Here is a 27,216-nt window from a genome sequence, read left to right as displayed (position 1 = left end):
GAAAATCAGAAGCTGCTTGTTTTCTCTATGAAATAGCTGCAAATGGCTTTCCTCTGCCAAGATGCATTGTTTAGAGCCCAGTTGGATGTGAACAGCTTCTTAAATTACCCAGCACATCTGTATCTATCTATCTATCCATCCATCCATCCATCCATCCATCCATAGTATTGTGTGACTTGTGTTTATACATTATGTTTGGATGCCATGAATGCCATGGCAACAGCCCACACTCCATTGACAGCATTGATACATGCATTACCCAGAGATCTAGTGACATGTTTGGCCAGGCTCAATTTGAAACTCTTGAAAGCCTTTTTTTATCTTTTCAGCTTTTTATTTATTTATTTTATTTGGGGTGCACTCTGAGTTATGCGAGTGTTGGAGTTTGCAAGGTTTATTATGAAGTGCCACATATTTTCATGGGGTTCCTGCTAGCTAAAAATTAGGTGGATAGTCATGCAGCAAAGGTTTTGGAGGCCTGTCAGTGCTATGTTTGTATCAGATTAGCCTGAAGTGGAGTATCTCCCTATTACAGTACATCAGAATATTGCAATGATTAGTTGTTTTATTTACTTTCTGTGAGACACATAGGCTAGCTATTACAGATGGATCTAATCAGAGTTATCTGGAAGTTCCAGAGGTGCTGCTACATAGCCACGAATGGAACAAGCATGGCTGTTTCTAGGGAAAAAAAAAAACTATAGCTTACTATTTTAAACTAGATAGATAGATAGATACTTTATTCATCCCGAGGGAAATTTTAGGCATCCAGTAGCTTATACATACACACATATACACACATATCTCACACACATAAAGATCAAAATCACTCACAGTAAAAAAAAAGTAAGAAATAAAGCGCATGTGAAGCTATTAATAGCTTAAGCTATCAGTATAGCTTACCACATTTAAAAAATGTATTTGCCAGTCGCTGGAATCCTGTTCATTTTCTATGAAACTGAGCGACCATCAACCCAAACCGACCAACAAAAGTTGTCTGAGAAACATTGGTTTTAAACCACAGGGATATTCAATCAGTACCCTCTGTACACATAAACATGAACAAATGCATCAGCAAATATACAGTAGATTTTTCTGTGAACAATATTAAATATTGAATTTGTTGAGGCACCAGGCCATGAAGTAAACATCAATGCACCTCTTCTAAATACTCAGTGGGATGTAACAGCTTTCATTTCTCCTGCTAACAGCTATGTTTAGCCCTGTGTAAGTCACACTAATGTTGCTCCTGCTTCTCCTGGTACTCTCTCTCTCCATCTCTGCTTTCTCTCAGCACTGGCTGGATCACGCTGATAACAATGAGAGAAAGAAGAAAAAAGAAACAAAGAAATTGTGCTTTGGATGCTGGGGCTCTGTGGAATGGATCTCGAGTGTACCTGATATAACAAAAATGCCTCTAACTCTGCTTGGCACATGCAGTCGGAGCCCAGAGGAAACCGGGGATGATTGAATTTAATCACCGCGAGGACCGACAGACAGGCCTGGATTCAGAATGTGTGAGAACTTTTTGTCTCTAGTTTTTATTTAAATAATATTCACATTTGGTGAGTTCATCGACAGTACCACCAAAATGAACTAGCCAAGCTGTTTTCCACTCTAATTAAGGACAAATGTTGTCTGAATCAAGGCAGGTCTATTGCCAGGTTATTAGAAAATTATGAATACATTCTTACATTTACCAGACCATTACAGTATCAAGAGTAACTGGAGTTACATTTTCTCTTTTAAACCTCCAAACCTGTACAAGGCAGTTCAGCTTAAGAGTATAGACAGTGTTGCTCACAGGTATAATTGCACCCCCCAACTGGGAATTGCACTCATAACCTTTCAGTTGTTAGTCCATTTTCCCAGACATCGCACTCTTGCCAAAATTATTTCCTGGAAACCTATTGCCCCACATTTTTCGGTTCCTTAAAGATACAATAGGTAAGATGTTTGTGTAAAAACATTGTTACAAGACCATTGTAAATCCTTTCCTATCATTGAAAAAGGCTCACTGACATGTTGACTCACCCTCTGCCTGTGTGTATAATTCGGGTTTCAAAATATACAGTTGACGGGCCGGCACTCTGTACCAAAACATTGTGTACAATAATTCAAGCACGTTGGTTGAAAATTGGTTCTAATTGCCACAGCCATTTGCATTTCAACGTCAGTGCATTCACAGAGAAGGGGTGTTTAAGGTTGTTGCTGCAATTCCTCTCTTGACTGTGAGGAGTCCGAAATTACCTGTCCTACTGTACCTTTAATTCGCAACTGCTCGTCACTTAACAACAGGATAATGCACATTTCTAAATTTCACCTCTGCCTGTCTTGCACATTGCTGATTTGTGGGAGATTTCTGCCCACCCATGGGTATCAGTGAGAAGGTGACAAATTCCAGGAGACTCACGGTCCTTCCAGGAGAGGTGGGACGTTTCAGTTCCCAAACCATTCCACTTTTGAAAAGAATCATGAAGAAACAGGCATGAAACACAACTTTTGTAATCATTTGATATGTGAACACTTTTTATTGATTTTTTACATTTTATATATTTCTATATATATATTCTTTTGGAAAGCATTAACATGAGAGCAAGAGTTGCCTGAAGATGTGTTATAATGACCATAGCATCTTTCTCCTGTCTGTGTGAATCACCAAAGATGTCATTTAAGCAAACGAAACTCCAAACATCACAGCTCTCACTAATGGATAGCGTTTCAGAAGCCCACGCAGGCCAAATCGATGCTATTCTCCGGGCTGTACACATTGTTTTAATCAGTTGCCAAAGGCCTTCAGGTTTTGCCTAATTTGCAGCTTCTTCGTTACAAAGACCAATGAGAGAAGGCAGCAAGCTTAGCATTGATCTGACCCTGATATAAACATAATATTAATGAGAAAAAACAAGTTTCCATCCATTTTTTCTGATCCCTATTTTTTTTTCAGAATACAAAAAGCAATAAACATTCATCTGTTTCTTGTATTTCACCAAATGTGAATGACAATGACAAACCCTTCATGCCAGGATAGTGATGACAAGACCCAGCTCAAACTACCTTTCGGCATTAGCAGCCAATCACTGTGAGGTTTGGTGTTTTGACATTAGCCACTCCACTCCCCACCCATCAATTTTTTTTTAGAAATAAAATGCGAACACGTCATATTGCGGCTGAAATCCTCTGGGATTGAGCAGAATCCCACAGGAACACAGCTCATCATTTTCTCAGTCAACATTCTCTGTTCCGTTTCATCAGAGGAGTCTGGATCTGAGATCCATAATGCTATTAGTCTCCTGGGGCACTGTGTTCATTCAATTTTCCTCTCAACATTCTACAGTATCATGAGGTGCCAGAAGCACTATAGGTCTTCACACCTCTCTGCAGAACCACATCCAGCAATTATTTTAACTACTGGGCATGTGCAACGCTAGGCTAACGGCTAGTCTCTAACTCCGTACATGAACACACAAATAAAAAAAACATGTTATACTTGAAAAAAAAAAAAAAAAGACAGAGGGAATAATCTGAGGACAGCTACCCTATATCAGTGATTTGATGACTTCAGTCTTACACACACACACACACACACACACAGGCATACAAATGTTAAATACCATTGATGATGATGACATAAGATATACACTTACCGAACACTTTATTACACCTACGTATTCATGCGATTATCTAATCAGCCAATTGTGTGGCAGTGGTGCAATGTATACAATCATGTAGATACGGGTCAGGAGCTTTTGCCAGTTAATATTCACATAAATCATCAGAAGGGCAAAAAAATGTGATCAAAGTGACTTTGACCGTGACATGATTGTTGGTGGCAGACAGGGTGGTTTGAGTGTCTCAGAAACTGCTGATCTCCTGGGATTTCCACACACACTAGTCTCTAGAATTTGCAAAGAGTGGTGCAAAAAACAACAAAAAAATGCAGTGAGCAGCAGTTCTGCAGACAGAAATGCCCTGCTAATGAGAGACGTCAGAGGAGAATGGCCAGACTGGTCAAAGCTGACAGGAAGGTGACAGCAACACAAATAACCACACATTACAACAGTGGTATGCAGAAGAACATCTCTGAACACACAACGCATAACTCTCAGTGGATAGGCTACAGCAGCAGAAGTAAAAAAAATAAGTCTAATAAATTCCCAATAAAGTGCTCACTGAGTATACATCTGCATCATGTTCATTCCTGCATTTATTGAAGTGTGTTGAAATTCGCTCTCCCGCGTCTGTCCTTCCAATGCCTTTCAGAAGAATACTCGCAGTTTCTCCATATTGTTTTTTCCCCCAGTAAAAGATTTCTCCGGAGGCTTTTCTTTTCTCAGCAGATAAAACACATTTGCTTTATCAGGCAACAAGTTGGATATGGAATGACCTATTTAATGCGGGATAAAAAGTGAAATATATGAAATAAGTCAAAAGCTAGCTGTAAAACGGGGTGACTGCAGATGAAGCCCAGTGAAGCATGCGTGTTTGAAATTAATATCAATTTGACTTTTTGACATTTCGTTCAAGTTTATTGATTGTTCTAATCTTGCTTCATCATTTCATTCCATATCTAAATTCTAAAAATATGACCTTGTACAAATTAAGCTTTATTCAGACATATTTCTGAAATACAACAAGGCAGTAACACACACACACACACACACACACACTTGCGTGTTTAGTAATCACAAATGTTATTATATCCCTGAATATGTGTTTTGAGATGCCTTTGTAATTTCACTATCGAAATGTGAAATCTATCATTTAAGGACAGGAGGACTGTACATTTATAATGTCTAATAATTAATATCCTCAATGTCTGAAAAGAATTGGGGCCCATTTTTGCATGTGAATGTAGAAGTGAAATGGGTGTGTATGCGTTTGTGTGTGCACTTGTGTGTGTGTGTGTGTGTGTGTGTTTGCGTGCATGTGTGTGCATGTGTGTTAATGTGGTAAAGTTTGTGATTAAAATGAAATGATAAAAAAGGCTGGAAGTTGCCATAAATAATGAAATAAAGAAATACATATTGACATTTTCTCTCATGAATAAAGGCAAGTAAAGTAACATACCTAACATTACACGCCTAAATCTGAGTAACCCCTCCAGCGGCTATGAAAGAGCAACATTTTTCCATTCGCTCTTTTCTCTGCCTTGTTTATTTTTTCATCCGGCATCCTCTGGAGCTGTGCTGCTTTAAATATTTTTTTCTGGTTGCCTTGGTTACAAAGTACCTTCTCTTTTTCATGCCATTAACTGTGACTTTATTACACGCGCACAGACAAGTGTATGCTATTAGAAACTTTGTGGATGTGCTCAGCCAATCAGACTGTAGGAGCGGTCGTAGTTTATCCTATGAGAAATATCCATACAACTAACAAGGCACTAAAACATTGACAGTCCTTTGAATGGAAACCGGGTTACAGGCAGCATAATGTCTCCATTCAGGCTCCATGTATAAAAGAAACTGCTGACAGTTTTGAAATCATAAAATTGGAAACGGAATGCAGTGGGCCGAGTGCGCGCACATGAATCTCAGTTCTATTCAGCTGTTCCGGACCAAATGGGAGTATTAAGCAGCTCTGCATTTAAGCCCTGCTTTTTCAATGGCGCCCTCTCCCTGACTGGAATCATGACCACAAATAATCCAGCCACAACCTTTCCGTTGTTGCTGTCATTGTTGCTCTGTTTCTGTTTTGAGTCGGCTATGCTAGAGAAACATTGTTGTTTATTTATTTATTCGTCCATTTGATTGTTTGTCATGCTGCCTACAGAAACCGTCAGTCAAAAAAGAAAGTCCATCCTACAAAATGGCAGTTGTCATGAACAGAGAACAGACATGATTTTATATAAGCAACCTTTAATGTTGATTTCGCTTCACAGATCCCTCATTTATTATACTATTTGTATCCCGGCAAAGCAGGTGGCAGTTGCTGAATCTTGAAATGGCTTTAAAAAAACATGTGCATACGGCATGCTTATACAGATCCTCTGATCTCAGCCCATACAAACAACCTGTCACTGTGAGAGCTTTCACACTGAGACATTCATAATCTCTATTTAATGCCTTTTAATGTTCAATTTCCCTCTTAGTCAATAACTGCCTATCAGACTTAGGGGCATCTCAGTACAGACACTCTTTAGGAGATTTTGTCCTGCTTCTTGTGGAATTGGCCTCCATTTTGAATTGCACTACGTAATTGCTTTCCTGGGCTCTTCATTAATGCAGTTATTTACAGAAAACCATACGAAATGACTATGCTAGGTCATCCCAAGTGCTGCATAACACATTCATAGACATCCATAGTTGTCTCATAGTATAAATTATTATTTATTCTTTACCCTCAGGAAAAAGAAGGTTATTTTTTGTTTTTGTTTTAACGGATAGGACCAGTCCATTGTCTCTATTGGTCAGTTTGCGTTCCAACCATGCCAATATCTACGATATACGGTTAAATGGAATGTTCACACATCTTTTAAAATTACTCTGCATTTGCAGATTACCGTTATCTACTTTGTAATCAAAATGAATGTAACTTAAAGTTATCATCATCTCATTAATTCACATTACATAACATTACATTACATTAATGGAATTTGGCAGACGCCCTTATCCAGAGCAATGTACAGTTGATTAGACTAAGCAGGAGACAATCCCCCCTGGAGCAATGCAGGGTTAAGGGCCTTGCTGTGTGGATATTATTGTGGCTAACCACCCTGCTTCGCGTAGTGCCTAACCACCCTGCTAGCTGTGCCAATATCCACGATATACCACGGGTTTCTCGTTCCATACCGCTTAAATATACTACGATCTTGGTGAAAACTCGATTCTGATTGGATGCTAGGTGGTAGTTATTTTCACATAATCATTAAATGTTTGGCAGGTAGTCCTGGTCAAGCCCAATCACCGTTCTAAATTAATACACTGCCTGCATTTTGCAGCAATTTAAGGAGAGACCCATCAGTGTGATACTAGTTTAAAATGTATTTCATTGACTACGTCATTGTCATGCCAATAAAGCCACTTGCATTTAAAAATTGTGAAATGATTTTGTGAAGTACAGTCATGTAACATAGATATTAATAGCCGTTTTTCTAGTTTGCTAGCTAACGTTACTAGCTATGTGACATTCTGAAATGGTTGTTTGTAGCTCGAACAATTATCTATAATCTTTTCCTAAAGTGCCTAGCTATCGTCAGCACAAAACAGAGAAGCTGGCTATGTTGGCTAAATTGTGTGATATAGCTAGTTGTGTAATGTATAGCTCAAGACGATATGAGCGTTTCAAAGTTTTCTGTGGAAATTGTGCATAGGCAGTTACAACACTGGTGAAAATAATTTAAGGTCGACCGGGAATTACGAATATGAAGTGCCGAATAAGAAACCAATTTAAGCCTTGTTTATGACCTTAAATTTAACTAAGAGAAAGAAAAAAAAGTGGACCATGAAACCAACATATGTAGCCATAGTAACATGCTGAAACAGTAGCCACCTTAATGACCTGAAGCAGTTAGTGCCAGCAAAAAAAGTTTTATATTGAGGGTGAATTGGCCAAACAATATTGACGACCGCGAGTTATATTTTTATATTTGGTAAAAGTGGAATAATCCACTCCGAGGTGGTGATGACACAGTTTTAACGCCTCTGAGTGTGTTAAAACCGTGTAATGACCACCTCATTGTGGATTATTCCTTAGATAATTTCTGAATTTAATGGTGAATATTTTTGCCAGGGTTCTCTAGTGTAGATTCAGTCTGGTCTACCAGTATTGGACCATAGGAGGCTATTCTCCCATGTGGTTGGTGTTGCCAAAAACTCTCCATATAGAATTTGCATGCATTTCATTTAATTGAGCTTTTTAAGAAAAAATTTATCAAGGGATCAGATTAATGCAATATTGGTTAAGCACAAATTCAGGGATGGATGTGTCACAAAATAAAAAAACAACCATAAGGAACCAAAACACAATTATAATGCTACACAGTGGCTGAGAAGGCAAAGGTCAGGAACCTTAATGAGCCAATGATTCAGAAAACTCCTGTCTGCTCCCTGGTAACAGTAACAATGCATGGATAGCATGTATGAGTTAATATGAAGTTATCTAGAATTACAACATGCACAGGGGAAAACAGATGCTATTACCACAGAAGAAGAAAAAAATATCCTCCAGCAAAAACATTTGGAGATAAATAAAAAGCAGAAATATAACCAGTAAAGTGTCTTGCCTTGTACTTTTAAAATAATGAACTAATTGTTAAAGCAACACAGTAAGAGGGCACACAATTATAAGTACAGTTATAAGTACAATAGTGACCTTGTTAAATTCATGTTTTAAAATGAACCTGGTGGTGTTCAGGGCCGGTATAGAGTACAAGCCGATCAAAATACTTGTTAAATCATAGCCATTTACCTCAATATGTTGGACAAAAACATAGAAACCACAATGCCATATGAGCAAGTTTCTGCCTTGCAGACTAAATGGCAAAAATCATCCTGCTAAAATAATGGGCTTAGCCTACTATAAACTAAAAATTCCCTTTCCTGTGAATTCAATCTGGCTGTTCACTGTGGGCCAGAACAGTCGATGGAATCTCATCTTATAGATGGAAATGCACCGCAGGCAGCTCCAATTTCCTCCAACATATTTGACACGGTGCCATTAATCTGCTCATTCTCTCAACTTTGATTTATGTTCTTTGTTTACCTATTTATTTTATTTAGAATTTTCTTTCCTTGCCAAAACTGTCAAATACAGACACAGGTGTTTACAGGTGGAGCCAAACTATTTTGACAGTAGTGAACTTATAATGAAATGAATGTTTTTTTTTTCCCCTGAATGCTCATGCTGTAGTCTGGGACGACTGACAGTTACAGCGGGGGTGAGTCTGCTGCCAGTTGACTGTTGTGAAAAAAATCAGCCAAGTAATTGATTCAAGAGTGTATTTACTACAAGTAATTATTCAAATGAGAACATCCACAGCCAGCACATAAGCACAATGTACACTGCAACCATTATGAAAAGCACATCTCGCTATTGATTTTAGAAGAGACAGCACAGTGGAGGATTCTGATGCTTAGATCTCATCTGTACTGCAAAATTGAATGAGCCATATGCCAGAAGAAGCCAGAGAACGAAATATGGAGAGAAACTTTGCTGTAGGATTTAAATTAAATATCTTTATTGGCACGACTTGCATTGCTAAAGCACAGGTATGCTTACAGACATTGACACATAGGCATGAAAGTGGAGAATAACAGCAATGAGCTAATGATCTACTAAAATAACTGTAACTAATTAATGAAATAGCGAATACAGTAACAGTGAATTAATGATTAAGCTTTGGTAGATCTTCCCTCAGCTGCAGGTCATATTTTATTGTAGCCAGTGTCTCTAGTATTTCACAACTTTGGAGACTAAAATTTGCTATTTTATCTTTTATAATTTATTATTAATTTTCCTATGAATTACACAATTTAAATGTATTATTTTCTCTTTTTATTGTATGATTGCTAAGAGTAGGTGAAGCAGTATACCGTATATGGACAAATTTATAGTCAGTGATGATAGTTTCATATGAATTTTATGACCCTTCAAGTGCTTTGTATAACTCTTTTTATACTCATGTTAAATCTCAGCCTATCGCCGAGTGGCTAAGTTGCTTGACTGGGACCCATTAGATTGGTGGTTCAAGCCCCAGTGTAGCCACAGCTGATGGCCCCTTGAGCAAGGCCCCTATCCCCACATTGCTGCAGGGGGGGACTGGCCCCTGCTTAGTCTAATCACCTGTAAGTCACTCTGGATAAAAGCATCAGCTTAAATAATGTAATGCTTCTCTTTTTTGTGTCACAGATAGAAAATCTACTCAAATTAATTTGGTGCACCACATTGGGCAGTGAACTGGGCTTGTTAAAGAAAGGTGCACGTTCAGCTTCCTCCGACAGTAATTCACAGTGTCTTTGAGCAGAGTGTTTAACCTGAACTGCCTCAGTAAACATCCGGCCGTATAAATGGATAGTGTGTCAAAAAAAAGGCTACAGAATTCAGCCCGGTTCAGGGCATCAGCGAGGGAAAGTAAATTAGGTGATGTCATGGTGTTATTAATGAACAGAGAGTGCGTTTTCAGCGTGTCCCAGTGTAGGACCAGGCAGCTGTCCAAGAGTGCATTGGTAGAGGAGACAGGCTGCAAAACTTTTCTTTTTATCCGCCCTCTCTTACAAGAGAGAAGTCTTTTGGCCACCACGGCCTCGGGATGTGGGTCCCGGCAGTTCTCTGAGGATTGATTCGCCGGCCGATGCGGTGTTAAAAAAACGGTGAGCCGGTGATTGATTGCGTAGCGGAGCTGAGCAGTGAGGGAGAGGCGTAGGGGAATGGGAACACATAGATTTGAGAACATGCCAATAACTCATTTCCAAAACAAATAAACAACCGAGAGAGACTGCAAGCAATAGAAAAACTGCAAAAGGAGGGCAGACAGTCGCAAAGCTTAGTTTTAGCTGTCCACCACTGAGTCCAGCTCTGCTGAGAAAAACTGCTAAAGTTAGCTTTTGAAACAGCTGGTAGCTGGTAGCTGGTTGACCAGTTCAGACCAGATCCCAGCTAACATGGTTTGACCAGCTCATGCTATGTTTATAAAGGGACAAGCTACCAGCACTAGCTGGTAGACCAGATCATCCCCAACTAGACCAGCTTTATGACCAGCTTGGCCATGACCAGCTCATAGGCAGCTAGACAAGCTTATTCCTACCTTGATCAGCTCAATTTTCCAAGCTGGTCAAGCTGGCATAGCTGGATTTTACAGCAGGCAGTGCATCAGGGCATCTCCTACCAACACCTCCATCTCAACACTCCCTCCCCCCTCCCCCCTCCCTTGTCGCAACCTGCTGGCTTCCAGTAGCTTTCTACTGATCCTTACCTGCAGGTTTACTGACACGAAGTGGAGCACATCAGGGCAGCGACAGGAACAAGTCTTCAACCTGACTCAGCCATTGAGGCACTGTATGAGGGCACTGTACATCTTCCCAAAAAACAAATGATATTCCCCCTCTCTGGCTTCCCGTTTCTCCTATATGGAAGTGAGTTTTTGCTGACCAATTCAGGTGTGTCTACAGAGGAGATAACTTGACTTGCTGGAAACTGTCTAGACAGTATGTAAATAATGAGCCAAGATGGGCCAATCAGCCCACGGCCAATCAGCCGTGTTCTTACACTCTTGGCTGTGGTTTCCCAGGTGAAGCATTACCCTGCTATCAAGTGGTCTATATAAGTTTCCCACTGGAAACCCCCACATGAACTCCTTAGTATGTGGGATGATCAAGTCGGAGAAAAATCTGGATTTTAGATGCAGCACGAATTGGGCGAGTTGTGATATATTCGCTCTTGCCAACTTGGAAGTCCTCCGTGAAGCATAAAATATACAATACATACAATAAACTCATAAGTGAACCACAGCAGCAAATTTAAAACACGCAGGTATTCTTTAATAACTATAGTACAGCGGAATTTTGTTTCCTGTAGTATTTGCATTCTTAACCCCCAAAAATAGCCCAAAATCGCTTGCTATAACTAGCTAGTCTTGCCTGCTAGCCTAGAACTTTCCGACGGGAACTACCACACATAATCTTGCTTTCAACTGTCTGACCATTAAGCCTGTGAACATGAGGGGGTCGGATGGCCGAGTTGTGATGTATTCCCAACTCGGAGAAAACTTACCACCAGAGATCACTTGAAAGCAGGGTTATTCTGCAATGGCATAACCCAGGGAGGGAGGGTTTTTGTGCGATGTGAATTTACTTGCTTTTTATAATCACAACCGTCCTGCATAAATCAAAAGTCCTGCATTATCCGTTGCAGACTTTAAAAAGGATATGTGAAAAACAAAGTGACATCATCTGCTTTTCAACGTGCTATTTTTTTCCTACAGGCAGTTTAGTTTTTTTCCCCCAATTGCTTTTCTCTGCTTTGTTTGTTATTTCCACCACAGCAAAGAGAGAAAACTAACTACAGTTGGCTTTCCTTTAGTTTCTGCTGATTTGGATTGAGGATATGTATACGAGCGAGGAAGCCCATTTCAAATTCTAACCGACTTTCATTGATTCTCTGCGAAATTGAGAAACGGCACCCGATGCCGGGAATTCAAAATTGAGCGGTGCCCCAGAAAATACCCATTAGCTACATTTTCCTGCCTTTGTGCTCTCCCATATGACATCACAGGGGCACGATCATGCTATTCTTCCACTGCTGACAGTGTGACAAACAGATTTGAAATAATCCTATTCCTTTAAATCAGGCTTTTGTAAATGTAGCATCACGCCCAGAAATGAATGAAGCTGTGCAGGTTATCAATTTCCTCCATAGCAACCTTCAATTAGGCCATAATTCCTGTGTCCCATAAGGGCTGCAATGGCCATCCGGATCTTTTGAGGTCGGGCTTTAGATTATTTTTTTGTCACTTCTGTCTGTGGTTATGATTGACATGCTTCATTTTATCTGGCTTTACACCATCTTCTGGGGATTCAAAGCCATAGCGTTGCACCTTTATAATGGAACTTGACCCCGCTGTGAAATGCCAAATTAACCCCTTCAATCAATAATCAATAATCGCTCACTATAGCTCTTTTTGGGGGAATGGCCAGTCATGTCACCCAAATTAAGAAATGCTCCAGTCTTACGTCTGTCTCACTGAGTGACTGAATCACATTCGCAGTGCCTTTTCAAAGCCGATCTTATGTAAAACCTATACACTCAGTGAGCACTTTATTAGATAGACCTGTTACTAAGCTACAGCAGTAGAAGACTTCATAAGTCTAAACAGTAAGACAAATAAATACCGAATAAAGCGCTCGCTGAGTGTATTTTTTAAATGAAATGCACCCTGCTTTATATTGTTTTCACACTCCATTGTATCATATTAGAGACGAAACTGCATATTACGTATTACAAATGAACTGCTCTTTTTGCAGTTTCAGCCTGGTTTATGAAACAGTGGCAGTCTAATTACAATGAAATCAAACTAAAAGCAGATTCTAAGATCGGCTACATTTTAATGCACGAGAAGGCAGGGCTGCGCCGCAGGATGGCTCCTTAATTTCTATCCTCTTCCCAATCCGCCTTTTCTTCGTCGAATAAGTGTCTGCACGCGCACCTGTCCGCCTCGGATTCAGCGCGTCAGTGATATGAGAATTACAAGTCTGACTAGCGGGAGATGTGCCTGTGGGCGTGCAAGCCGCTCTCCTGGGGTAACCAATCAGGGGACGGCCTCGGGATCTGTCGAGCGGAGGCCCAAGCAGGGCCTTCTCGCGAACAATTCTCCCTTCACTCACTTCTACAAATCCTGCCTCCCGCTAGATTGCGAAATCTCTGACTGCCAGTCCACCGCCAAAATCCTCTGCTGTCACTGGCAGGCCATAATCAGAAACAAAACTCCTGGAAAAAAAAATGGATAGTGTGTCAAATGGAAAATGTCAAAGGTAGAAAAACAGCAATGAAGCGACAGCAACAACAACAACAAAAACTTTATTGTGGTGCCTTGCATGCTTTCGCTGATGAAAAAATATCTTGTTGACAACTGCATGCGTAAGCGGGCTTGACCTCATTAGGCAACTACAGATGGATCCATTGGCACATTTTTACTTATAAAGCAATTCCAGGGAAACTTCCCGTTTATCTTGGCAGTCGTTTTACCTAGAATTCATGTACCTACGATCTCCACTCTAATGACCTGCTGTTATTCACTGTGCCTTTCCTCTGAATTTGGGAAGATGGCTTTTTTCGTTTCTGTGCTAGATTTTGTTGAAACATGCACTGAAACAAGCAAGACTTCATCCTTTTAGCCACTTTAAGAGTTTAGCGCAAATTAAAAAAGATATGTCCTTCGTTGACAGATAGGATCCTGTTCAGTTAAGAAAGATTAGCTTCATTAAGACTCGTCTTGTTTTATTGCTGTTGTTTGTACTGTCTTGTGCTGTATTGGATTTTAAGCTGTGTGATTGTTTATGCCGCAATCCTTTTTCCATTGCGATTTTGAAAAGAATTATTTATATCAACGGGTAAATTGTAGATATATAAAAATAACAATACTAATGATTAATTATGATGAGCAATTCTGTGAAATATAACTTAAACAATATGCTGTTAAGGCAAATGAGTATTTGCAGATTTGAAAAAGATAAAAGTATATCAGACAAGCAGCACGTGTGTTCAGTGCTGGGCAAGCCCTGCTTGCTTCACTGATAACGCTTTCAATAAATGCTTGTTCATAAGATTTCAAATACCTAAATCCAGAAATGCTTATCTCAGTAACCACAGATGGACATACAGTGTGTTATATCAAGACCAATGCAAAAACTGACATTATCACAACACATTTACTGACACACACCATAAGACCGGTCATCCTCAAGACATAAAAATACTGCAACCGGTGCATTTCCTTTATCAAGGGGATCTTTCAATTCTGTTGAGGTCTAAATCCAAGCTGAGGATGTCCTCCAGGTAAGCAATTAGCTGTTGTGCTACCACTTTTATCAAAGAGCTATAGAGGTCTTATGAAGGAGCGCTAACAGAAAGTGTTAGCGTTAGCTGTCCTTCTGTCGGTGATGTCATTGACTCTGTTTTGTGCCGAACAGCAGTGTTGGGAGCTAGGTAGCGCAGGCCTCTGCCTGACCAGTGTCAAAGTCAGCAGAGGAGCCGGCTGCACCTTTTCTCCACTACAGCAGTGTCGTTCATGCTTGGTTAGATTCTTGACACTGCAGCAAAACACAATTATGCAATGGCACAAAGCGGAAAAAAGAAAAACAGCACTCCCGACAAAAAATAAATAAATAAAAATAAAACTTTTTCCCCTCCCTCCCCTCAGCACACAGAACAGAATTTGTCAGGTTATGAAATCCTGAGCCAGGTGTATAATTAAATCCTGTGGTTTCCACATAAGTCAACCCAAGATTCTTCTTAATTACATTCAAAAACTGCACTGCAAGTCTGGCTTTGTGTGTATGAGTTGAGCGCTACCTCGTAACATTAAAATAAATTAATGAATGAAAAATTGCTTTTGCCATTTAAACTACACATTTTACTTACACACACACCCACACACACACACACACACACATGCTTAATTTTAATTGCATACACACATACTACACTTTTAATTACACACCAAAATGTGGACCTTTTATTATGTGGCTTATTTTAAATGATGATGGGGTGGGAAAGTGGAATCATTAATCAACCATTTCAGTAAACCTGCAGGTCACCGTGTTGAGCAGCCAGCATGCAAGTGATTTGAACTTTCTGTTCTGAAGGAATGGTTATATTTTTGGGGATATTTTTCAGTGATTCTGAAGGAATTTTCCTTCTAAGTTTAAATTGCAATGAGTGTTGTGAATATCTCATTAATGAGGCATAGGGGCCTGCTGCCCCCAGCTGTGTATATGTCTGCGTGTGTGTGTGTATAAGACAGGACCCGTATGATTTCCTGTGCAAGGCAGGACCTGACAAGGTCCATCCAGCATTCTGACTGCTTTCACTTATTAAATGAATCGCATTCATTTGCAAATTGCCCACACCTTGCTACCAGGTATCAGATCTCAATTCTAGCAAAGTGTTCATCAGGCTGCGTCTTCTAACGGCAAGATGAGAATGCCCCATTTTCCCTTTAAAATGCACAAACTCTGCATCCAGATAAGCTATTATCTCCAGCAACTCTATGGCTGCTATCGAAATAGACATGGGGTTCATTCTGAAGAATGATGTGAGCAAATTGGATGACTAGTGCGGAAAAAAAAGGTTTCAAGGAATCCAATCACATTACATGTCTTGTTTGCCTAAGATTTTTGGGCATGAGGTGTACATAATTCCTTACTTATTACATTTTCTGATTGATCTTATTTGGTAATCTGCTTTGGTTGGTTGCAATATAAAACGTATACCTCTTATGCTAGCAGTAATGGAGACAAAAAGAAAAAGACACATTCTTTCACTTCCCCCATTATCCAAGCTGTCTCTTTGGTCATCTTGTCTCTAGCACCTGTGGGAGTATTCATTCTTTTATTAATTAATGCCTTGTCTATACACTCAATGAGCGCTAATTTATAATTAAAATTTTCTTTCGTGTGTAGTACAAGTTCATCCCTTTGTATATTGCAAGTGGTTTCTTGTGACAAATATCTTATTTAGCATGCATAGTTATTTCCTTGTGATTTGCACAGATTGTTTTAAGGCCAACTTTGAAACTGTCAGACACCTACGCCTGTCACATCATCCTACATAATCTAGCCTCCCTCCTCCAGGTTTCTAATACAGTATAAACAAGGCTATATGACTGTAGTCAACCAACACAAAGTAAGGTGAATCTAGTTCAGGTCAGTGGTGGGGGCGGGGGGGCGGGGGTGCTATGATGAAGTGATGGAGTAGGGATACCAGAGAGTGAAGAGGCAGTGCCGGAGGGGGAGGAGAAATGACAATTTACAATTTTATCATTGAGCAGACACCTTTGGCAAAAGCAGCTTACAAACATTAATTTCACATGGCAAGCCGGCTGGAGATACAAAGAAAAGCTGGTGATACAAAAAGTTACAATCATGTAAGTGTCACTGCCAAGGTAAATGCCTTAAGACCTATAAGATAAAGGGAGCGAGGAGGTTTGATTTTGAGAATCATTGAGATGTAGCTTGAAGAATGTAAGTTTTTTTTTTACATTTGTGGGAGATGCGGTGAAAATGAATTGTGGGTGCAAACGAATTTACCTTCCTGTTTGATTGAGCGAAGATGTTCCAACGTAGAGGGATGAGAATGGGGCAGCCTGTAGCGTAGTGGTTGAGGTACATGACTGGGACCTGGAAGGTTCGTGGTTGAAGCCCTGGTGTAGCCACAATAAGATCCACACAGCCATTGCACCCCTGGGCAAGGCACTACCCCACATTGCACCCCGGGTGCTGCACGGTGGCAGCCCTAGGATGGGTCAAACACAGAGGACAAATTACCCCACGGAGTTCAATAAAGTACAATCAGTGATCGCTTTATTAGGTAGACCTGCACACCAGCTTGTTCATGCAAATATTTAATCTCTCTGACTGTGGAATTGTTATTGGTGCCAGACAGGGTGGTTTGAGTATCTCAGAAACTGCTGTTCTCCAAGGATTTTCATGCACAACAGTTTCTAGAGTTTGCAGAGAATGATGTGAAAAACAAACAAAAAAATCCATCCAGTGCAGGCAGAAACGTATTGTTAATGAGAAAGGTCAGAGGAGAATAGCCAGACTGGACGAAGCTGACAGGAATAACCACACATTACAACAGTGGTATGCATAAGAGCATCTCTGACAAACTTCAAAGTGGATAGGCTACAGCAGCAGAACACTTAATGAGTCCAGAAAATAAGTCTAATAAATACCTAATAATGTGCTCAATGAGTGTATATCTCTTTCTTCTTCAAAGAGAGGAGATTCAGAGCTCTGAGAAGCAGATGCCAGCTGCTCGAAGAGAAGGGATAGCCAGCTGGTGAGAGGATAGGGAGTGGAGAGATCTGGTTGGAGTGTGTGGTGTGACCATTGTGTGAAGATAGGAAGGGGCAGTGCCATTCACAGCTTGGTGTGCCAACGTGAGAGATTTGAATTGAATGCAGGCAGCCTCCGGAAGTCAGTGAAGGGTACTTCACAATGGTGTGGCACGTGCAAATTTTGGCAAGTTGAAGACCATGCAGCATTCTGAAACAACTGCAGTGCTCTGTTGGCACAGGCTGGTAGGCCAGCCATCAAAATGCTACAGTAGTCCAGATGAGGGATTACAAGGGCTTCCACATGTAGCGGTGTAGCCTCTTGGGTGAGGAAAGGGCAGGTTCTCCTGGGGGTATTTCATGACGCAGGATTATTAAGTTAGCTGTATATCTGCACTGAGCAAAACCTGCTTGTAACATGTTCCAGATTTAGAAGGGTTCTGACTTTTGCTCAGTGCAGTTATCCCGCTAACTCGGTAATCCTGCTTCGTGAAATAACCCCCTGATGTTGCGAAGGGAGAACCAACAGGACGGGGTCGCCGCTGTACTGCGTCCCAGCACGCCTAGCTGATCATCCAGCATCACAACAAGGTTTTCAGCTGAGAGAGAGGGAGACACTGCAGTGCGACTGACAGTGCAGGAGGATTGACAGTGATTTAATCGTAGAGGGAGCCTTTTTACTGGAGTTCTATCTTCCCCAGGTTGAGCTTCAGCTGCTGTGTGGATATCCAGGCAGCCAGGCATGCAGAGTCACGCAGAAGCAGTCATATCAATACATACACATGCATGTCTGTCGGTGTGGAAGCCAGGTGTGTTGTTTTTCTTTCATTATACACCTGATACTACTTTTATTTTGTGTAAAAAATTATATATTTTTATGTGAATAAAAATACCGTCCCTTTATTTCAATGTCGACTTCCATTCAACTGAGAAATATATGAATTTTGTATTTAATTACACACAACACAGACAGAACTACACATTTTAGTTTTGTTTCATTCATTCTTGTCATATTTGACATTGAAATATTTTCATATGCACTCATAGTAAGTCACCGCCACACCCTGCTTTAAAAAAATGCAAAACAGACAAATTGGACACCTTTTTTGCCAACAATTCTCAATTTACTGACAGGCTTGTAATGAAGGGTCTGCCATTTTATTGGGCCCTGAACACAAAAAAAAAACATGAATATCTGAGGCAGATTGTCACACGGGGTGGGTTCACTTTATACAGGGATTATATAAATAACAGGGTTAAGCATGCTGACATTAACCCCAAAGCATGCTGCTTTGTATTTTCTAATCTATGTCTAGGCAGTTTTCCAACACACACATGGAAACAAGATGATACTATGGGTCTTCTGAGGTGTAAAATGCTGCATTATGCTAACTAAATTATGCTAACTAAACACCTTTTATGCTGGAAAGTGTTAGCACTTGTCACCCTCCCCTACCTCTCCATCCCAAACTCCTTCTCCTTGCAGCTATCCTCAGACAGCAACAGGTCGAGAAGATCTTATATACATTTTGTATATGTATATATTCATTAAGGTCCATTGCTTTTGTTCGTCAAAACACATTCAACACATTCCATAATTTCACATTCACCATTGGAAACGTAATGTCACTATCTTAAATGCTTTTTAGTTGTCACTTCTATAATGTTCCGGGCATTGGTTCTTTGATGAGCTGAAGTTATACTGAATTGTCTTACACACAGACATGGGTAAAACATTTTCTCTGCAATTATGTTACAAATACTGGTCAGAGACGGTTGTACTTGGGCTCATTGTGTTCGAGAGAGCCTATACAAAACGTATTAGCATTTCCATGTACAAGTACTTTTGTAGAAGTATACAACAGCGAAACCGACAACAATGATAATTGCTCCAGACAAATTCTAAGCAAACAATCAACGTCTATCAACGTTTTTCTGAGTTTCTCATTTTTAGAATGAGAAACAATTATGCATTTGGTCTGCTGGACACTTGTTGTGAAAAGGACACTGACATTTCCTTATTTCTTGTAGCATTTGGATTTCCAAAATGCAGACAAGGTGAGGTCCCCCCACATTTGTCTGACCATCCACATGTTACAATATAAGGAACTGTTATCACTCAAGCAATTGCATCTTAAAATAGGTTATACAGATGAGTTTAAACGCTTTCAAATTGTATATCCTGTTGCCATAGTGATTGAAAATTGCACCCTGAAAAAAATGAATGAATGCAAAAAAAAAAAAACCCTGGGCCAGTGAGACAGAAGGAGTTAAGGCTCTTGGACTCCACGCTACCAATCACTTTTTTCAGACCCCTGACAGGATTGTTGTGTATATGTACGTATTGATTTGGCACAATCAGCAAATGTATAAGAGATGGAAACAGTGGGGCTTTGCATCTGAAAAGGGAGTGGGGAGTTGTGGAGAGAGAATAGCATTGATAGGTTTTCAAACAGCCTCATTGACTCAAATGGCTGAGTGCTTCATAGATCCTCCTTTTTTCTTTTCCTTTCCCATCTCTCCATCTCTCCCAGAAGCCCTTTCTTTACAGTACGGTGCAATTTTCATCCAAAGAATCACAGGCGCCAGCACTCCAAAGAACGGCTTTATGGGAGCTCATTTGCATCTATTGCATTTGCGCTATAGAGAGATTAAGTGCATATCCGAGTGAATTGTCTACAGAAGGTAGAGAGGAAAACGTCTTTGCCCTCCGCTTGCCAAAGGATTGTGACTTGTTTTTAATGTGCATCCAGTCACAAATCCCAATCAGACAGTGATCCCAACTGGTGTGTGTGTGTCTCACATGTTAATGTCTGATTATCCAACTTTATCAATGACAGACAGAGAGCGGAGCGTCAGGGGAAAATCATTTAGAATTATCTTCTGTCTCCGGTCTGATTTTTGCAGATGAGCAAACTAAACCCTCTCTGTGTGTTATGAGCTGTACCGTAGGAGCTGAAATAAATTAAATAAATACATACAAACCTAAAATGCAGTTTAAAAAAAAAAAAGCTCTGTGGAATTTGTCTTGAAACCCTCCGAACGTAAATATTCTGACCTGACAACAAACTTGTGTAAAGCTGTCTGAACCTATTTCGGAGTTGTGGGCAAGACCGAAATTACCTGTTTCTGCTGAAAAATCTGAGGGGAATTCCCCAAGGCTTCATGTTGAGAACCCGCCTCAGTAGCTTGTTGCATAGAATGTACCTTCAGGCACTGTGTGTTTAGAGAATAAACCACTCCTCACCTGCCATGTGCAATGGATGAGAGGTTACAGGAAAGAAAAAACATTTGACACATTTTCCATGCATATGGCACAGGTGACCGAATGTGGTAATGCCATACAGTGGCTATGCTACACATAACCAGGAGCTCTTTTGAACCACACGTATAAAACAAACTCATCTTAAAAGGGTAATTACAATCGATCCTTTTTTAAAAAAAATTTTTTAAGCTGTAAACATGCTTGTATGCACACTTAATATTACAACACACTGAAATAATATCTGTGGAACTGGGTTCGGTTTGTGGGAAGCAGGGCAAACTGAGGACCACATTTACTGGTTAAGTAAGCACACACCTGGACTGCATTGTGAATCAGTCTGGGATTTGAAAAGGTGTGCTTCTTTCCACAGTAGACATCTGAGACAGGGGAACTGTTGTCAGTGGGCTGTGTTCATGGAGCTTGAGGGATACTCCAGAGCTGAAAAGCTACAGTTTGGTTTGTTTTCTTTTGCATTTGTTATTTTCATGTATTATCTTTGCCTGGAACCCGTGAGGGGGAAGGGCTAAGTCTTTTGTTTAGTTTAAACACTCTAGCTCTCTCTTCCCTGCTCCACAAAAGCTCAAATAAAATCCGATGCACGGCTCTAATAAAACCCAAAATTTTAGTATCTCTCTGTGACCTGCTCTTCTGTACCGCCAGGGGAGTCACACAACATTGAAGGCCTAGCCCTTAAGCAGATCCAAACAACAGGTGGTAGCTAGGTTGCAGTTATCAGCATTGCAGTTAGTAGTGCCAGGGCGGTACCTGAGGGTGTACTTGAATTAAGCCAGCTGAGCCACCCAGCGTTGTTCTTTTGAGTCTCACTGTCGCCAGGTGTATCAAGGGGTTGTTATCAGTGTACACATCAACCTTAAGTGGGCTATGTTCTGTCATAGCCCACCTAAGGGCCAATAGCTCCAGTTTAAATTAACTGCAATTTTGATCATTCCTTTCCCCTGGGTACAACTTGTGGCTGGCATGAGCGATAACCCATTCCAGTTGATCCTGCACCTGGGCCAGCACCGCCCCCCAGTCCATACAGACGGAAAGGCGAAGTAAGATCAGCATAAGCTAGAATGGGGGCGCTTACCAAGGCATCCTCCAACTTCTGGAATGCCTGCTCACACACTTCTATCCACTGTACTACAACATTCTTGGTCATGGCTGCTGTGCCTTGCAGGAGCTGGTGTAGAGGGGCAGTAATCTTGGAAAATAAACAATCTATAATAACCCACAAAGCAATGAAGAAGCATACAAGGTTGTCTCTTGTCTCTCCCAGCCCGGAATTATAGCTGTCTTAGTCCAAGTAAGTCACCTGTCGGTGGAACAGTTGCCACTTTCACAGCTGTAACTTCAACCCAAGCTTATGAAGGTGTTCAAAGACCTGTTCTAGATCACGGAGGTGGCTTTCAAAGTCAGTCGAGTAGACAATCACATCATGTAAGTAGATCAGCAAGGTTTCATTCACCTTGCTGCATTAGTCGCTGGAATGTAGCTGGTACATCGCAGAGGCCAAAGGTGTGGCATCTTCTCCCGGTCGTGAACCTACCCGTTGCCACTGGCCAGATCCAAAGTGGAATACCAATCGGGTCTTGGTAAGGCAGGTAAGGAAGTCATCAATCCAAAGGAGTGGGTAAGCGTCTTTATGGGTGACCAAATTAAGCTTACTGTAATCCATGCAGAAATGGCATGACCCATCCTTCTTCCTCACCAGCACAATAAGAGCTGCCCATAGGCAGGAGCTCTTGTGGAATGCCGACTGTCCAGCATCTATTCAGAGTACAGGCTGGGGGGGACCGGTCTGTAATGCTCATGGCTAGAGGGCGCTGTCCCAGTGCAACAGTTGATGTTGGAGAACACCAGTGTGGCCAAGATCTTCATCATGTTCAGCAAATGGGGGGGTTCTATAAACCCGTCATTGGTGTTGTGGAGAGTGGCGTTAGACATGCCCTGCTGCCCCACAATCCAAGCCCATTTTTCCTAGTTATAGTCCATATGGTTTGGTGGACTGCCTTGCAGTGGGGGGCCTAGAGATCTTGGGGTCGGGGACTGAATAGTCTATCTGATGCTGGAGTTGGGTTGTAAGGAGGCTAGCTTTGCATGTCTTCCACAAGTTGGTTTCCCATGATTTTAATCTGTTCTGATAGCTCACGTCAGAACTCAAAATGGAGGCTTTCCATCCTTCCCGTCTGGATCATCAGGGCCTCCAACGGCACACTGCATGGCTCTGTACTTCAGTAAGTGACTCTGCCAGTTCCTCCTCCAGGGCCCGGGCCTCCAATGTTGCTGTGGTGAACCTCAACTATGGTTGTCATCGTAGGATCCACTGTAACTACCTCCTAACCAGCCCATCTCATAGACCAAGGACAAACCATTTTGGTTACACCTGGAAGCTGTTAGACGGTGTTCAATTGAGTCAAGACTAGCAGAACAAAGCAGATTTCTTCTTCTTCATAGTGACACAGCAATAACAAGGTAACACATCAAAATAAGTGAATCCACATAGCAAGTGCACACATTATTTAGCACTGCACAGCAAATACACACAATTCTCCATGTGAACAGAAGAAAAATGAGGAAAGATATGAAATCTAATTAGACTGCCTGCCTCATCCTCGCCATCCTATTACTGTCTGATAGGATCTGCAACCATGGAAAACTGCAGTATAAACCACAGATGCCACTGAACAGACCTAGAAAATAGACTTGTTTTTTAGTGCAAAGACGAGGGCTGTTTTTAATGGCATGCACCTTATGATCTTGAGATTGGACCTCCTTTCTCTCAAGCTAATATCACAGGTGTCTGGTCTCTGCCTTGGCCCACCCACACTTATGCTGATTGGTCAAAGGTCAAACCTTCATTGGCAATCTTCCCCAGGACTGGGGAAAGTGCTGAAGGTGGTCTTTCCAGGTTTCTCTATAAATTACTTTATCATCTAAGTAAGTCATTCACATCATTCGTGCCCCACAATCCATTAGCCTTTATAATGTTTCCAGGGCACCATGAAGCCGAAATGACATCACTGTAAATTGATACAGCCCCACCAGTGTCCTAAAAGCTGTGAATGTGTTGGACATTTCCTCTAGGGGGTACCTGTCAATACCCCTTACACAAGTCAAGTGCAGTGATAAAGTTGACAGACCCAATCTGTTCCAGCAGGTCATCGATGCGAGGTATGGGGTATGCATTCTGGGAGATGGTGTTGAGTTTGCGGTATGGTAGACCGTGCACACTCTCAATGACCCATCCATTTTGGCAGAAGAACAACTGGGCTGATCGACTCGCTCTGGTACCAAGTGATATGTGCCCTTTTCAAGGTGGATTGTTTGTTACACAATATCGCCTTTCCGTGGCTCCTGTCTGAACGACAACTTGATGTACATTTGCCAACTGGTCCTCCTGCAGGTATGTCAGCACCGCTGGAGTGTAGTTTCCACGCCTCTAAAGTGTTTTCAGTTTCAACTCGACCCTCTCAGGTCTTTCAGACGAGGTCCAGTTGCCCAAGACATCCAGAGCGACGTACAGTTGATTAGACTAAACAGGAGATAATCCTCCCCTGGAGCAATGCAGGGTTAAGGGCCCAACGGCTGTGCGGATCTTATTGTGGCTACACCGGGATTAGAACCACCGACATTGCGTGTCCCAGTCATTTACCTTAACCACTACGCTACAGGCCGCCCCTGAAGCAACACAAAGGGTAACCATTTGCCCAGTCTTGGCCTGTATTGGACACAAACCACTGTAGAATATTTTTCAGAGACTGTTCTATGAGTCAGAGAGTGACTTAATTTGAGCTTTTATCCTTTATTCATCAAGCAGTAGCTAACTTAGCAACCTAACTATTAAGTTACTTAACTACTAAGGCTAGCTAGTTTTTACAATAGAGCCCTGATGGATGAGGTATTTATTGTCACAACCATTCCATAGTTTGGACTGCATAGCAAAAGGATAGAGACTGCTGGACAACCCACTCCACAAGTCACCATGATGAAAAATGCTAAATCAGCTCACTAGAAAGATTTTAAGTTGAATAAAGTCTGGGCCATGTTTCATATAAGTGGCTAACTGAGTTAACCAAATTAGTTTGTTGACGTTTTGGGATAAACCCAGGATTTTCAGTTTCATAAAGCTCTTCACAATCAAGAGATAATCTTAAAACCAAACCGTTAAGCTTCAGTTAGCTGGATTAGATGAACATAGCCTATAAGGCATACAGTGAAATAACACTGGCAGCAGAATTGAATGCACTATTTGTAAGGGGTGATTTTCGATGAACGTGCCATCATTGTAAGAGAATTTAGAAGGGAGCATGTTTGCAGAGACTGAGACGAACTTAGTTTAATTTGCTGCCTAACTAATGGTAGAATTAAGTTGTATCCTCCCCAAAAGTCACCAGAATTAACTATTTTTAATTCTGTGATTAGACCAAAAATGTATTCCAGGGGAGCCCCCCCCGGACCCCCATGGTTAAACATCCGCGTCCTGCTTCCTTACTTTTCCAACCCAATAACTGCCACTGTTATCAACACTACATCACTAACATTTCTTCCATATATGGATCTAATACAATTGGCTCAACAATATGGAAGTAAACCAGAAGTCTCTATCGCCCTCTCCGTGGAATATGTTTTAAAAAACATGTGAAATATGTTTATTTATGGAAACAAATCATTATGTTCAGTGTATCACTGTGTTATAGCTCCCATGGATGAATGCCCCAATTCAGAAGAATCCTCCTTCTAAATACAGAGAGCAGAAAAATCAGACATGACTGTGGGTCACAGTGGTGCGAGGTTATCCGGATGAGCAACTTTTAAAGACATTAAAGAGTCCTGTGAAAAACTTCACCCATGTTTTAGCCCCCGCAGAGCAGGAGTGCTGATAAACCTAAACCCCCCTCCCACCTAGCCACCTATTATCACCTTCAAACGGTTCAGTCTTCTAACAACATTACATCTAAAAAGAGGGAAAGATTTCAAGACCTGGAAGAGTGTTATTTTGATCTACTTCATGGGTTGTGCAATGTCTGAGAAAAACCTGCGATTTTAATTTGTAAAAAAGCTATCCTTATCATCGTTTTGATTATGACAGAACATGCTTCAGACAGAACATGAAGCGCAACCATAATCCCACGTCCAGCCTTGTCAGCTCAACAGTGCCTATTGAATGGAAGTGATTAAATGGCTGTTTTAAGTTTCAGAATGATTTTGAGATAATTCAGTTGATATCTGCTGGCAGGTTGATGGATATCATTGCCACAAAACAAGTCTAATTGAACCCGAGGGCAGAGTTTGCTTCTAACTCAGAGAGTGGATGATGGGAAACCTTTATGGGGGGGGGGGGGGGGTTGGCACAGAGTAAAGGCTGACTGAAGATATAAAGCTGCCAAAACACCACTCAGCCCACCAACTCATTCTGCATGCAAATTAGTACTGTGCGAAATGAGAGCGAAATACACCATTTTCTAAACCTTGACAGTATATTTCTCCATAGACATGGAAAGTCACTGGCACAGATGGAATAAAAACATACTTTACAAACATACAAAATAGCTCAGTAATTCTTTTTGTGCTGTCTATCTTACCATTTCGGTTTGTAACCACCGTATTTGCATGTGTCAATCCGTTGATGCATGAAGGTCCTTCCCCATTGGCCAAGAACAGAAGATCATCATGATGTTAGAAGTGTGGAATTTCTTTTGTTACACAATATCAGAATTTCCTGAATGTGCAATAAAAACATATCCCTTCTGGATCCAATTCACACCTTCTCAAGAGCTTCTTGTCATGGCACTGTCAAGAAATAAAACTGCAAAGTTGATTGTCTCATTTGTGACCTAGTGCTGCAGTAGTTCTGTTCAGTAGAAGTGTATTCCTGGATAGATAATAACCCCTAGTGGTTTCCTAACAGTTTTCTTGGTACTTTTGACTTCTGAAAATAGTTTGTGAATCACTTAGGTGCTGCTTGCAATGCAAATAACTTTATAATATGCATCAACATCTTCATTACACTGACATTTTTTTTCAAACTGAATAAGGTTTTTATACATGATAGGTTTTATATATCATGATTATACATTATGTCTTCCAAGCCCTGTTGAAAGAAATAGCCATTTTATTGTCTCACAGTTCCTGATTAATCTTGGATCTTTGAGTGAATAGCACTTTCACTCAGTTTTGATTGGGTTAAGTTATAAATCCAGACTTTCAGTTTAGTTTAATAGCCTTTTTAAAAGGCTTTCTGGTGCATGCATGTTAATTCAATGAATAAGAAGCAACTAATAGCAGTAATAGGACTAGTACTTGCTTGGCAGATCCCCTTTGAGGGCACATGCATAAGTGCCAAGTCTACAAGTCATCAGATTATATAGCACCCCATCTGGAAAGAAACCAACCAAAAAAACCTGTAGTCTTTTCTTTTCCAGCCCCATTCCTTATCCACCTAAGGGTTTCTTTTTTT

At 40.9% G+C, this 27,216-nt stretch overlaps 1 long non-coding RNA gene across 1 annotated transcript in view; it reads right to left on the bottom strand.

Annotated features, from left to right (window-relative positions):
• The window catches only part of LOC133134600 (uncharacterized), a 137,719-nt gene that overhangs the window by 15,163 nt on the left and 95,340 nt on the right, over positions 1-27,216 (bottom strand). Inside the window, exon 2 of the long non-coding RNA XR_009709307.1 lies at positions 16,743-16,947. This is a non-coding gene — a long non-coding RNA (uncharacterized LOC133134600). The remainder of the gene's footprint in view (positions 1-16,742; positions 16,948-27,216) is intronic.

This window comes from Conger conger, chromosome 8 (genome assembly GCF_963514075.1).
Source record: "Conger conger chromosome 8, fConCon1.1, whole genome shotgun sequence".
Lineage (NCBI taxonomy): Eukaryota > Metazoa > Chordata > Actinopteri > Anguilliformes > Congridae > Conger > Conger conger.
The sequence above is the reverse complement of the archived record's forward strand: the minus strand, read 5'-3'. Positions and strand labels throughout refer to the sequence as shown.